This window comes from Oratosquilla oratoria, chromosome 6 (assembly GCF_046742065.1).
Source record: "Oratosquilla oratoria isolate Oo_2021 chromosome 6, ASM4674206v1, whole genome shotgun sequence".
Classification (NCBI taxonomy): Eukaryota; Metazoa; Arthropoda; class Malacostraca; order Stomatopoda; family Squillidae; genus Oratosquilla; species Oratosquilla oratoria.
In genome coordinates this window covers 30,668,113-30,680,005 of record NC_134782.1, presented here as the reverse complement: position 1 = coordinate 30,680,005, position 11,893 = coordinate 30,668,113, and the positions used below count along the sequence as shown (strand labels likewise).

General features: G+C 39.7%; 3 non-coding genes across 3 annotated transcripts; 2 read left to right on the top strand and 1 right to left on the bottom strand.

Annotated features, from left to right (window-relative positions):
* The first annotated feature begins 840 nt into the window (after positions 1-840).
* On the top strand, positions 841-922 carry TRNAS-GCU (transfer RNA serine (anticodon GCU)). Its single transcript has one exon. It is a non-coding gene; the product is annotated as a tRNA-Ser (tRNA).
* A 2,637-nt stretch (positions 923-3,559) lies between these two features.
* On the top strand, positions 3,560-3,641 carry TRNAS-GCU (transfer RNA serine (anticodon GCU)). Its single transcript has one exon. It is a non-coding gene; the product is annotated as a tRNA-Ser (tRNA).
* A 794-nt stretch (positions 3,642-4,435) lies between these two features.
* Positions 4,436-4,517, bottom strand: TRNAS-GCU (transfer RNA serine (anticodon GCU)). The gene has a single exon. It is a non-coding gene; the product is annotated as a tRNA-Ser (tRNA).
* Positions 4,518-11,893: the final 7,376 nt, after the last annotated feature.

Here is an 11,893-nt window from a genome sequence, read left to right as displayed (position 1 = left end):
ATATATATATATATATATACATATATTAGTATAAATGGGCAGTAAGTTTTCTTGTAGACATGTTCGATTGAAGACCAAAGCTAATTCTAATTCATTATCTTCATATTAATTTTCCAAATGGTTTGTTTGTATCTTGAAGGGTGGTCAAACACAAGGCTTCCGAGATCCATGGTGTTATTATAAGGGAAAAGAATACACAAATTTAAAATACAAGCTTTCGTTTGAATCATACAATTATTTTCAGGTAAGTAACAGGGACGGTGCTTAAATATGAGTAGATGAAGGTACTAGGAGAGGTAGGTTGTAGCTAGGCGTCAGGTACTGGACGGGGTTGAGGGCTTCGTATCAGCGGAATGTAGCTGGACATTAGATCACTGTAGCCGGAAGTTTGGTCTTTGTTGCCACGCAGCCTCGCTGTGTCTGGCTACAGTGATCTAATATCCAGCAACATCCCGCTTCTACGAAGCCCTCACCTCCGTCCAGTACTTGACGCTTAGCTACAACTTACCTCTCCTAGTACTTTCATTTACTCGTATACACTACCCTGTACATTTTATTGTATGAATGAGTTTTAATGTAATCTTGACTAAATCTCGATATCTCAAATGAGCGATATCATGGGATCCTCTACAACAGACCACCCGCTTTCACGGGATAGGTGTCTGAGGGAGGTGAGGCTCTCTCTGTGGGAAACTTAAAGGGTAATTGAGTGTAGAAGTGACTGTTGCCAGTAATTGTTTTTCTGCTGCTCTGTCTTCGACTTGTATTTGTCAGGACAGGAGAACTGAGCATAACTTTGATGTATTAAAATACATATGAAATTTTTACATGTCAACAGACGACGAGGTGGCCGAGTGGTTATGGCGTTGGACTGCTAATCCAATAGGGTCTCCCTGCGTGGGTTCGAATCCCATCCTCGTCGACGATTTAGCAAATAATTGCAGACTTATGAATGAAATATCCCAGTGATAACATGTGGTATCATGGGAAAACTAAATGCACCTCCCAGACATGGTAAATAGGCTGAATGACACTCTCTGATATCTGGACACACATATGTAGTCGCTATCAACAAAATGTTTACACAACTGTCTATTACATTCCTCAAGTCATTGACGTAGACCAAAAGCATGACTGGTGCCATCACCGAACACTGTGGTCCTCAGCTTTAATTCTCCAAGTGTTTATCCTGGATCTTTTTGACTATATGTTTTCTGGCCAGAAAGTGCTAGTCCACTTCAGCATACGAGAACCTCTAATCCAGCTTTTACTGAATTACCCTAGCACTTGGTGTTGTGTATGTTTGTGATTCACCATAGTCATGGATCATGTGTTGTACTCGTGATTGATAGCTATTACCCTTTCGGATAAGTACTTGGAGCTCATAATTATATTACCAGATATGTGAGCAATCCTTTTGCCTCACACGCGCGCAAACACGCACGCACAAATACACACACACAAACCCAATACTACAAAAGCACACGCAGCTCTTTGTCCACCAGAGCTGGAGTTCCGTTGATGTGTGTGTGTGTGTGTGTGTGTGTGTGTGTGTGTGTGTGTGTGTGTGTGTGTGTGTGTGAGTGAGTGAGTGTGTGTGTGTGTGTGTGTGTGTGTGTGTGTGTGTGTGTGTGTGTGTATTCACTTGGTCTTTGGATCACGTGTTGGACTCGTGATCGACAGCTATTTCCCTCCTGGAAGAGAGCTCAGAGCTCGTAGGTCCGATCAATGGGTAATGCTATGACCTTGCACTCACACACACCCCCAACTCCCCGCCCACGAGAGTCAGAGTAACGACCCGAGGCACAGCGATACCGAAATAATTTCGGCCCTGGGCAGGATTCGAAATGGGTACTGGTAGCACTTCTGCTTCCCAGTTCAGCGCTCTACCAACTGTGCCACCGTGTTTGTGTGTGTGTGTGTGTGTGTGTGTGTGTGTGTGTGTGTGTGTGTGTGTGCGTGTGCGCGCGCGCTACGGACATAATCCAATATTATATATACATATATATATATATATATATATATATATATATACATATAACCCTTGATATTTGAACATACATGGTCACTATCCACAAGGTATTTTACATAACCATCTATAACACTTCACAAATCATTTCTATGCATTTAGATTATAACTAATATCTTTCCTTAAGCCTGTTTTCTAACAGAAAATGTCAGTCCACTTCAGATAAGTGCCTCTAGTTCCTTTTTGATTATTGAGGTCTCCTAACAGTCGCTGGTGCAAGTTTGTTTTTGTGTTTCTGTGTGTATATGTGTGGGGGGGGGGCGTGGATTTTGGGTGTGGGTGTGCCTTAACATAATCAATTGTATGAATGCGTTTTAACTCCTACAGCGTAAGCGGCATACGTCTTAGGAATTACGTTGAGGGTCACATCTATAGTAATGACCAAGTAACCCTATCCATTGGCTAGAAAATGCACAAAAAAAAATTATTTATTGAAAAAAGGCAACTCTGGCAGTAATTTTTCGTGGGTAGCTTGGGGTATAAAATCGGCCTTTAGGACGTAATTTAAGCGATTCTGGTGCACGAAACGAAGTATGAGGAGGTGAAGTTGTACTTCAACAGTTAGGCAGGCGCTATTTATTACGTATTCAGACGTATAGAACTGGCAATTTCGCACTGCCAATTTTCGTAATAAATACATAATACAAAATGTGGCCGAGTAATAATGGTATGATGAATACTTACTAAAACATTTACCAAAACAAAAATCACCTATCCTCCATGAAATTATGAAGAACACCGAAAAATCAAATTACCACATAACAAAGTGATAAATATTTGCAAAAACAAAAAAAATCCACAAAAACTACTTATAAACACGTTTTCCCTAAGTGTCAGATTATCATGGGCAACTGTAAATTTACCTGCAACAACATAAATGCCAAATTCCTTCACTCTCTGAAATTCTAATGAAGCTTCCCAAAATAATACGACCTCGTCCTACCAGCGTGAGGAACGAAAAAAGTCTACGGGTTTACCCACAATTTCGCACGCATATCTGAAAAAAAAATCTACCCAGTTTCTCCACTTTTAGGCTAAGGTGGACCAAGATAGCTGGGGGTGGGAGTGGGGGGCGGGTTGGAGTATATACAATATTCCCACCGGCGACGTACGGGATAATGTAATCTTGACTAAATCTTGATATCTCAAATGAATGAGATCATGGGATCCTCTATAGCAGACCACCCGCTTTCACGGGATAGGTGTCTGAGGGAGGTGGTTGGGGGGAGTATATACAATATTCCCACCGGCGACGTACGGGTTAATGTCATCTTGACTAAATCTTGATATCTCAGATGAATGAGATCATGGGATCCTCTACAACAGACCACCCGCTTTCACGGGATAGGTGTATGAGGGAGGTGAGGCTCTCTCTGTGGGAAACTTAAAGGATAATTGAGTGTAGAAGTGACCATTGCCAGTAATTGTTTTTCTGCTGCTCTATCTTGGACTTGTGTTTATCAGGACTGGACAACTGAGCATAACCTTGATGTATTATGATACATATGAAATTTCTACATGTCAACAGACGACGAGGTGGCCGAGTGGTTATGGCGTTGGACTGCTAATCCAATAGGGTCTCCCTGCGTGGGTTCGAATCCCATCCTCGTCGAATATTTAGCAAATAATTACAATCTGATGAATGAAATATACTAGTTATAACATGTGGCAACATGGGAAAAGTAAATACGTCCACCAGGCAGAGTAAAACTGGCTGAATGATACTTTCCGGTATCTGGACACACATACGTAGTCGCTATCAACAAAATGTATAGATAACTGTCTATTACACTCCCCAAGTCACTGAAGTACACTAAGAGCATGACTGGTGCCAGCATCGATTCCTGTGGTTCTCAGTGTTAATTCTCCAATTGATTATCCTGGGTATTTATTTCCATATGTTTTCTAGCCAGAAAGTACTAGTCTCCTTTAGCATATAATTATGAGTTCTAAGTTCTTATCCGAGAGGGTAATAGCTATCAATCACGAGTACAGCACATGATCCATGACTATGGTGAATCACAAACATACACACCATGAAGTGCTAGGGTAATTCAGTAAAAGCTGGATTAGAGGTTCTCGTATGCTGAAGTGGACTAGCACTTTCTGGCTAGAAAACATATGGACAAAAAGATCCAGGATAAACATTTGGGAAATTAACACTGAGGACCACAGTGGTTGGTGCTGGCACCAGTCATGCTTTCGGTCTACGTCAATGACTTGGGGAGTGTGATAGACAGTTATCTAAACATTTTGTTGATAGCGACTACATATGTGTGTACAGTATCAGAGAGTGTTATTCAGCCTGTTTTACCATGTCTGGGAGGCGTAATTACTTTTCTCATGATGCCGCATGTTTTCACTAGGATATTTCATTCATCAAACAGTAATTATTTGCTAAATCTTCGACGAGGATGGGATTCGAACCCACGCAGGGAGACCCTATTGGATTAGCAGTCCAACGCCATAACCACTCGGCCACCTCGTCGTCTGTTGACATGTAGAAATTTCATGTGTATTGTAATACAGCAAGGATATGCTCAGTTCTCCAGTCCTGATAAACACAAGTTCAAGACAGAGCAGCAGAAAAACAACTACTGGCAATAGTCACTTCTACACTCAATTATACTTTAAGTTTCCCACAGACCGAGCCTCACCTCCTTCATACACCTATCCCGTGAAAGCGGGTGGTCTGTTGTAGAGGATCCCATGATCTCACTCAGTTGAGATATCAAGATTTAGTCAAGATTACATTAAAACGCATTCATACAATTTATTATATTCTGATAGCTATTACCCTCTCGGTTAAAGAATTAGAGCTTATAATTCTATTGCGAGATATAAGGGTAATGCTGAGTGGAAGGTTGGTGAGATAAATACAGGGAACCGTTAGGGATTTATTCTGATATTTCGTCCTTACCAGGACTTCTGAGTACATACACCTTCAAACAATTCACACCCTATATACCTGCCGAAGGTCTCCGCGTTCCGCCATGATCGACCTGACCTCTCGTCCTCCTCCGCTCTGCCTCGCGAAGTATCAAACAGCTCGCCGTTTAACCCATCGCGGTGGTTGTTGTTTGGATGGGAAGCGATGTAAGCTGCTTCAGTTATTTTTCTTCCTCTCTTAGAAGGTCCTTTCTGCAGCACCTCTATTTTGTCCCAGTCTGGTAAGTGGCCATGAGTATCTACATGAACCACTAACGAATTTGATACTCTGTGTACCTTGAAGTCATTCCTGTGCTCAACTGTCCGCTTTTTAATACCTCTGCTGGTTTCCCCGTAGTAGCTCATAGGACAGTTTCCACGCTGTATCTTGTAGACGATACTATTTTCTTCTCCGTTGGCCACGACTTTGTTCTGGCTCTTAACAGAGTCTCCTATTTTTGTTCCCGTGCTGATCGCAATCTTGACACCTGCTCTAGTGAGCAACTGTCCCAACCCGCCTGAGTGGCTCGAGTTTGGCACGGACAAATACCCCCTGCTATCATTTTCAGTCACGTCTCCTCTGTTCCTTATGCTTCTTTCTGCTATTTTTAAAGCCTATGGTGAAAACGTTGAAAATGTAATCTATTTCATCTTTGATCAATTCTTCACTGCAAATGCGGTATGCTCTTAGGAAGAATCCTATGACTACTCCACTCTTTATTCTCTCATTATGGTAGTAGTGAATGATGTCGTCTTTATTGGTACTTTTTCTATGAACCGAGAATGCGGTCTTGTTATATTTCCTCCAAATGACGGTGTCGAGGAAGTCCAATTTATTATCTGCCTCGAGTCCAGTGAGTGGAATAGAGTGGGAAGAGAGGAACTGATCGTGAATTTGTTTAACAGCAACAGAGAGACAAGCGCTCTCCCTGGGCCTCAAGGGAGAGTGGAATTCAAAAGAAAGATTTTACAGAGTATGTAGAATCCAACTATAGAAGAGATGACAGCGACATTGAAAAGGGTTTTAAGCAATGTTTAATTACATGCTTCAACGCCTTAGTCAGATCTAACCAGTGTACTATAGGAAAAAGATACAGATTAGCCTCGGAGGAGCTTGGAAAAGATGACAACCTGATAGTCACAAGTGCTGACAAAGGTAGAGCAGTTGTTGTCATGAACAGAAAGGACTACAATGACAAAATGTTAGATCTCCTAAATGATAGCACTACATATGAGAAGAAATATCAAGGTCACGCTGCACTGGAGGAGGAAAATTTAAGAAAGAGACCAGGAAGATACTCTTCAAAACCCATAAGGCCAAGAAACTGATAGGACTGCTCGAGGAAGCCCCGAGACCACCTTATATGCGTGGGCTCCCAAAAACCCACAGGCCCAACATCCCGATGAGACCCATCACTTCAGGCATACGTAGTGCTCCGCATAGGTTAGCCAAGTGTTTGGCGAAACCCCTATCCAACAGATTGGGATTAATAAGTAGTGTCCACCTGAAACATTCCAATGATCTCATTTACAAATTAAAGGATATGGATATTTCAGGAAAAATTAGGGCTTCGTTTGACGTCACAGCCCTATTTGATAATGTTTCCTTAGTAGGGGCGTTAAAAGCAGCAAGAGAGGTAGTTAGAGATATGGGTGGCATAAGAAAGGTAGATTTCTTAAAACTGATATCGCTATGTGTGAGATTTGGTCCCTTCGTTTTCAACGGAGAGGTATACAACCAAGGTAGAGTTCAAGTTTTGTTCGTCGCTCTTCATATGATAGTTCTGCGAGTGTTGGTGCTAATTTTGTAATTGCTCTTTGTATTCTTTCAAGTTTTGTTACACATTTATTTTGTACTTAGTGACCACATCATCGCTGTATATTCCAATCTTGGTCTTATCAAAGTAACTAGTATTTTCTTCACCATTTCTTCGTCCAGGTAAGTAAAAGCTACTTTGATTGTTCTTATTAAATTATGAGTTTCTCCAAAAATTTTGTTTATATGCTTCTCAGGGGACATATTATTCATAATAATGACTCCCAGGTCCTTCTCATTTTCTACTTTTTTTATTTCTTCTTCTCCCAATTTATATGATCCCACTATTCTTTTTTTGCTTCTTCTAAATTCCATTATACTACACTTCTTGATATTGAATTCCATCTCCCACTCCCTACTCCATTCCCATGCTTTATTGAGATTACTCTGTAGCGACTCACAATCTTCTTCAGTGTTCACTTTTTTCAACAATTTTGCATCATCCGCAAAGAAGCTCATATAACTTTTAATTCCTTCATCCATATTATTAATATATATAGCAAACATTATGGGGGCCAAAACTGTTTCTTGTAGAACACCACTTCATCCCAATTAGAGTGTTTGTCTCTTATCACCACTCTCATTTTTCTTTCATGCAAGAAATCTTCCTTCCCCTTTAGTAGTTTGTCCTGTATTCCTCCTGCAGTTTCTAATTTCTTAGGCAACTTCTTATGTGGCACCTTATCAAAAGCTTTTTTCAGGTCTAGAAATGCACAATCAGCCCTTCCATATTTTTCTTGTATTACATCTATTAGCCTTGAATTGAAATACATTAAGTTTGTGACGCATGATTGTCCTTGTCTAATTCCAAATTGTCTTAGATTTAGTACGTTGTTTTTTCCAAATGCTTTACCCATCTAGTTTTGATAATTCTTTCACAGATTTTAGCTATCGTACTTGTAAGAGAGACTGGTCTACAGTTAGTAGGGTCTTCCTTGTTTTCCTTTTTATATATAGGTACTATATTTACTCTTTTCCAATCTTCTGGAACTTTTCCCTCTTTCAATGAACTGTTTATTAGGCTATGTATTTTGTCTGTTAGTTCATTCCTGCATTCTTTCAAAATCCAGTTTACCATTTAATCCGGTCCATGCGATTTTCTGACATCGAGATTACTCAAGTGTTTCATTATTTCATTTCTTGATACTTCTATCTCTTTCATAGGGGGGAACTCTCACCTCCCATTTGATATCTCTAGGTTATATGTTCTCGCTTGTAAACACCGATTTAATATGCTTATTCATAATATCTGCCATTTCTATTTCCTCTGTATATTCGACTCCTCCTTGTCGTAGTTTCTCTAAGTCATGTTTGCTTTTCAGTTTGTTGTTTACAAATCTGTAAAATAGTTTTGGTTGATCTTTACATTTTTCTATGACATCTTTTTCTATAACTAGTATCTATTTTCTATTTTTCCGGTTTTTTGTCTTTTTTCCATTTTATCCAAGCTTTATCCCTTTTGTCTTTTAACTCCCTACATCTTTTGTTGTACCAGCACTTTCCATATCGTTTTTCTTTCTTTTGTCTTGGCACATACTTTTCCACTCCTTCTTTATATTTTTTTGTCAAAATACTCCATTTCTCTTCTACTGTTGTATCCTCCTTGTGTATTCTTTCCCACTCAGCTTTTTGAAAGAATTCTTTCATTGTCAAAGTTTGTCTTTTTCATACATCAATACATCAATCTTCCCTTTCTGTATTGTTCGTTTTTTCATGTATTTTTCCTCATTTGGTTCCAGTTCAACCAATATGTGGTCACTCTTACTTATTGGTGTTTTATATTTGATCTTGTCCACTATTTCGAGTTCTGATGTGATTATTAGGTCCAGTCTCGATGGTTCTTCCTCATTTCTGTACCTAGTATTTTGTTGTATCCATTGCGTCATTAAGTGTTCAATAATCATATTAAGTAGTACATTTCCCCATAGGTCGTCTCCACCCTTCACTGTCATCTCTTCCCAGCAGAATTCTTTACAACTAAAGTCACCCATTATAATTATTCGTCCTCCATCTTCCATTATCTTGCTTAGTGATATCCTGGTGTCTTCTAACATATTTTTGTGTTCTCTCTCTTCCCACGAAGCCGTTTTAGGATGCACATAATTTACTACAAACTTCCTGCTCTTCCTTTCCTTGTCCTCCACTTCCATCGTAATCATCTCTATACACTATTCTTTCCATATGTGACATTCTTCATATTTATATCCTTCTTAGTCAGGAACATAACTCCACCCCCTTGTTTTACTTCTCTGTTTCTAATCCAACAATTATATGCACCATGTCCTACACTGTTGGGTGGTAGTTGACCTTTCATTTTTGTCTCTACAATTCCCATTATGTCCGGTTCTTTTTCCTTCAGGTAATCATTCAGTTCGTTCAAGCCTGTTATTAAGCCATCTATATTTGTGTAAGAAACTTTTAATTTTCTGCTACTTCCATTGTGTGTTCTGTTTCCCTTCCGTTTTTCTCTGCTATGAACCATTTCCTCACTTTCATATTCACTACTCTTTTTTCTGTCTATGTTCTTTTCTCGTTTTTTTCTTAGCTTCTAGTCTTTTTGCTTTCTTATCCTCTCTTTCCTCTTCATTCATTTCTCTTATTATCCATGCCTGTTTAAGTTGCTTACTGTCTGCTAGTTTCCCTGTTTTTGCTAAGATATTTTCTGCTGTCGTTTGTGACCTGAGTTTAACCTTAATTGGTCTGGTCTTATAAGTATTGTATTTCCCAAGCCTATACATTTTTTCTATTTGTTTCCCTATTTCTAGTTCATCTTCTTGAACTACTTCTAATATACTATTTACTTTTTCCTTTTCCTCCTTTATTCTTGTAGTCCTATTTAGATTATAGTTCTCTTCCATCCCTAATATAATTTTACATTTCTTTTTATCTGCTGAGTCTCTTACTATATTCTCCTTCTCTCTCATCACTTTAATAACTGTGCCTTCAGTTTGTTCCTTGATCTGTTGTTTCTCTATATCTCTAAATTCAATTTTGTTATTCTCTTGAACCTTTTTCCAACCACATACTTCTTTTGTTATGGATTCTTTATTTTCTTTATTCCTGTTTAATTCCTCATTCTCTTCCTGTACTTCTCTTGACTGTCTTTTTAATTCTTCTACTTCTTCAGTTATATTTTAATTCTCTTTTCTTCGTTCAAGTTTATCAACTTTCTCGGCAACTACGGTTAATTGGTCAAACCTAACCTTCCATTCTTTGCTTTTTTTTTTCTCCTCTAGATTTACTAATCGGGGGAGGTTTTCCCTCCCCCCCTCTTTAAATCTATAAAAACAGTTATCATCTCTTTCCATTGAGCTGCTAATATCTATATTTCTGCTCTTCACACCTCTGCTTCCTTGTTGTTCGTCTGTATATTCTACCTCCCGTTTGTTTACGTCTCTCCTAAGATCCTGGGCTCATTCGTCCCCTTGCTCATTTCCTTCCATTTTCCTCAGTAATCCCTCCCCTTCTCCTTTTTCTTCACCTTCCCACTACACCACGAGCTTTCCCCTTCCCTATTAATACAGCACAGGTACTTCCTTGTCGTTGTGATCCTCGGAATTTGCAGTTTTCTTTGGAGACCAAACTTCGTTCTCACCTCTACCGACGTGTGTGTGTGTGTGTGTGTGCTACGGACATAATCCAATATATCTATCTATCTATCTATATCTATATCTATATATATATATATATATATATATATATATATATATATATATATATATGTATGTATGTGCATTATAACACTTTACACATCATTTGTATGCACTTAGATTAACTGATTCCACTACCGATCTCTGTGGCACTCAGCTGTTACTTCTCCAAATGCTTTTTTCAATATCTTTCCCTAAGCCTGTTTTCTCATTAGAAAATGTCAGTCCACTTCAGATAAGTGCCTCTAATTCCTTTTTGGTTATTGAGGTCTCCTAACAGTCACTGGTGCATGTTTGTTTTTGTGTATATGTGTGTGTGCGTGTGGGGCGTGTATTTTGGGTGTGAGTGTGCCTCAGAGCATAATTAATTGTATGAATGCGTTTTAACTCCTACAGCGTCAGCGGCATACGTCTTAGGCATTACGCTGAAGGTCAGATCTATAGTAATGACCAAGTAGCCCTATCCATTGGCTAGAAAATGCACCCAACATTTGTTGTTTGTTGAAAAAAATGGCAACCTTGCAGCAATTTTTTGAGGGTAACTTGGGGTATAAAATCGGCCTTTAGGACGTAATTTAAGCAATACTGGTGCACGAAACGAAGTATGAGGAGGTGAAGTTGTACTTCAACAGTTGGGCAGGTGCTATTTAGTACGTATTCAGACGTAAAGAACTGGCAATTTCGCACTTTAACCATCTCCAATCCCTGACCCACTTCCCTTGCATTTACCTCTCGCACTACCCCATCCATGGAGAAAAGTGGGAGGTGAGCCAGCTGTTGTTTGCGGACGACACTGCGCTTGTGGCAGGATCGGAGGAGGGATTGAGGAAGTTGGTGACAGAGTTTGGGAGAGTATGTGATGGAAGAAAGCTAAAGATAAATGTGGGTAAAAGTAAGGTGATGAGATGTACAAGGGGTGAAAGTGGCAGTAGTCTGGAAGTGAGCATTATGGGAGAGCTACTGGAGGAAGTGGATAGTTTTAGATACTTGGGTGCAAATGTGGCAGGAAAAGGTGGAGTGAAGGTGGAGGTAGAATGTAGATTGAGAGAAGCGAGTAAATGCCTTGGTGGATTAAAAAGTGTAATGAGGAATAGATATTTGGGAATGGATGCTAAGAGGAGACTATATGAAGGAGTGATTGTGCCAACAGCACTGTATGGGGCAGAAACATGGAACATAAGAGAGGAAGAGAGAAGGAGTTTGAATGTGTTTGAGATGAGGTGTCTGAGAAGTATGATGGGGGTTACTAGGCTAGATAGAGTGAGAAATGAGGAGGTGAGGAGGAGAACGGGGGTGGAAAGGGAGTTGGGAGATAGGGTTGATGAAAGAGTATTAGGATGGTTTGGACACATGGAAAGAACGAGTGAAGAAAGACTAGTAAAAGAGGTATGGAAGGCAGATGTGGAGGGAGTGAACATGAAGGGACGTCCTAGGATGAGGTGGATGGATGGGGTGAAGGGGGCTTTGGGG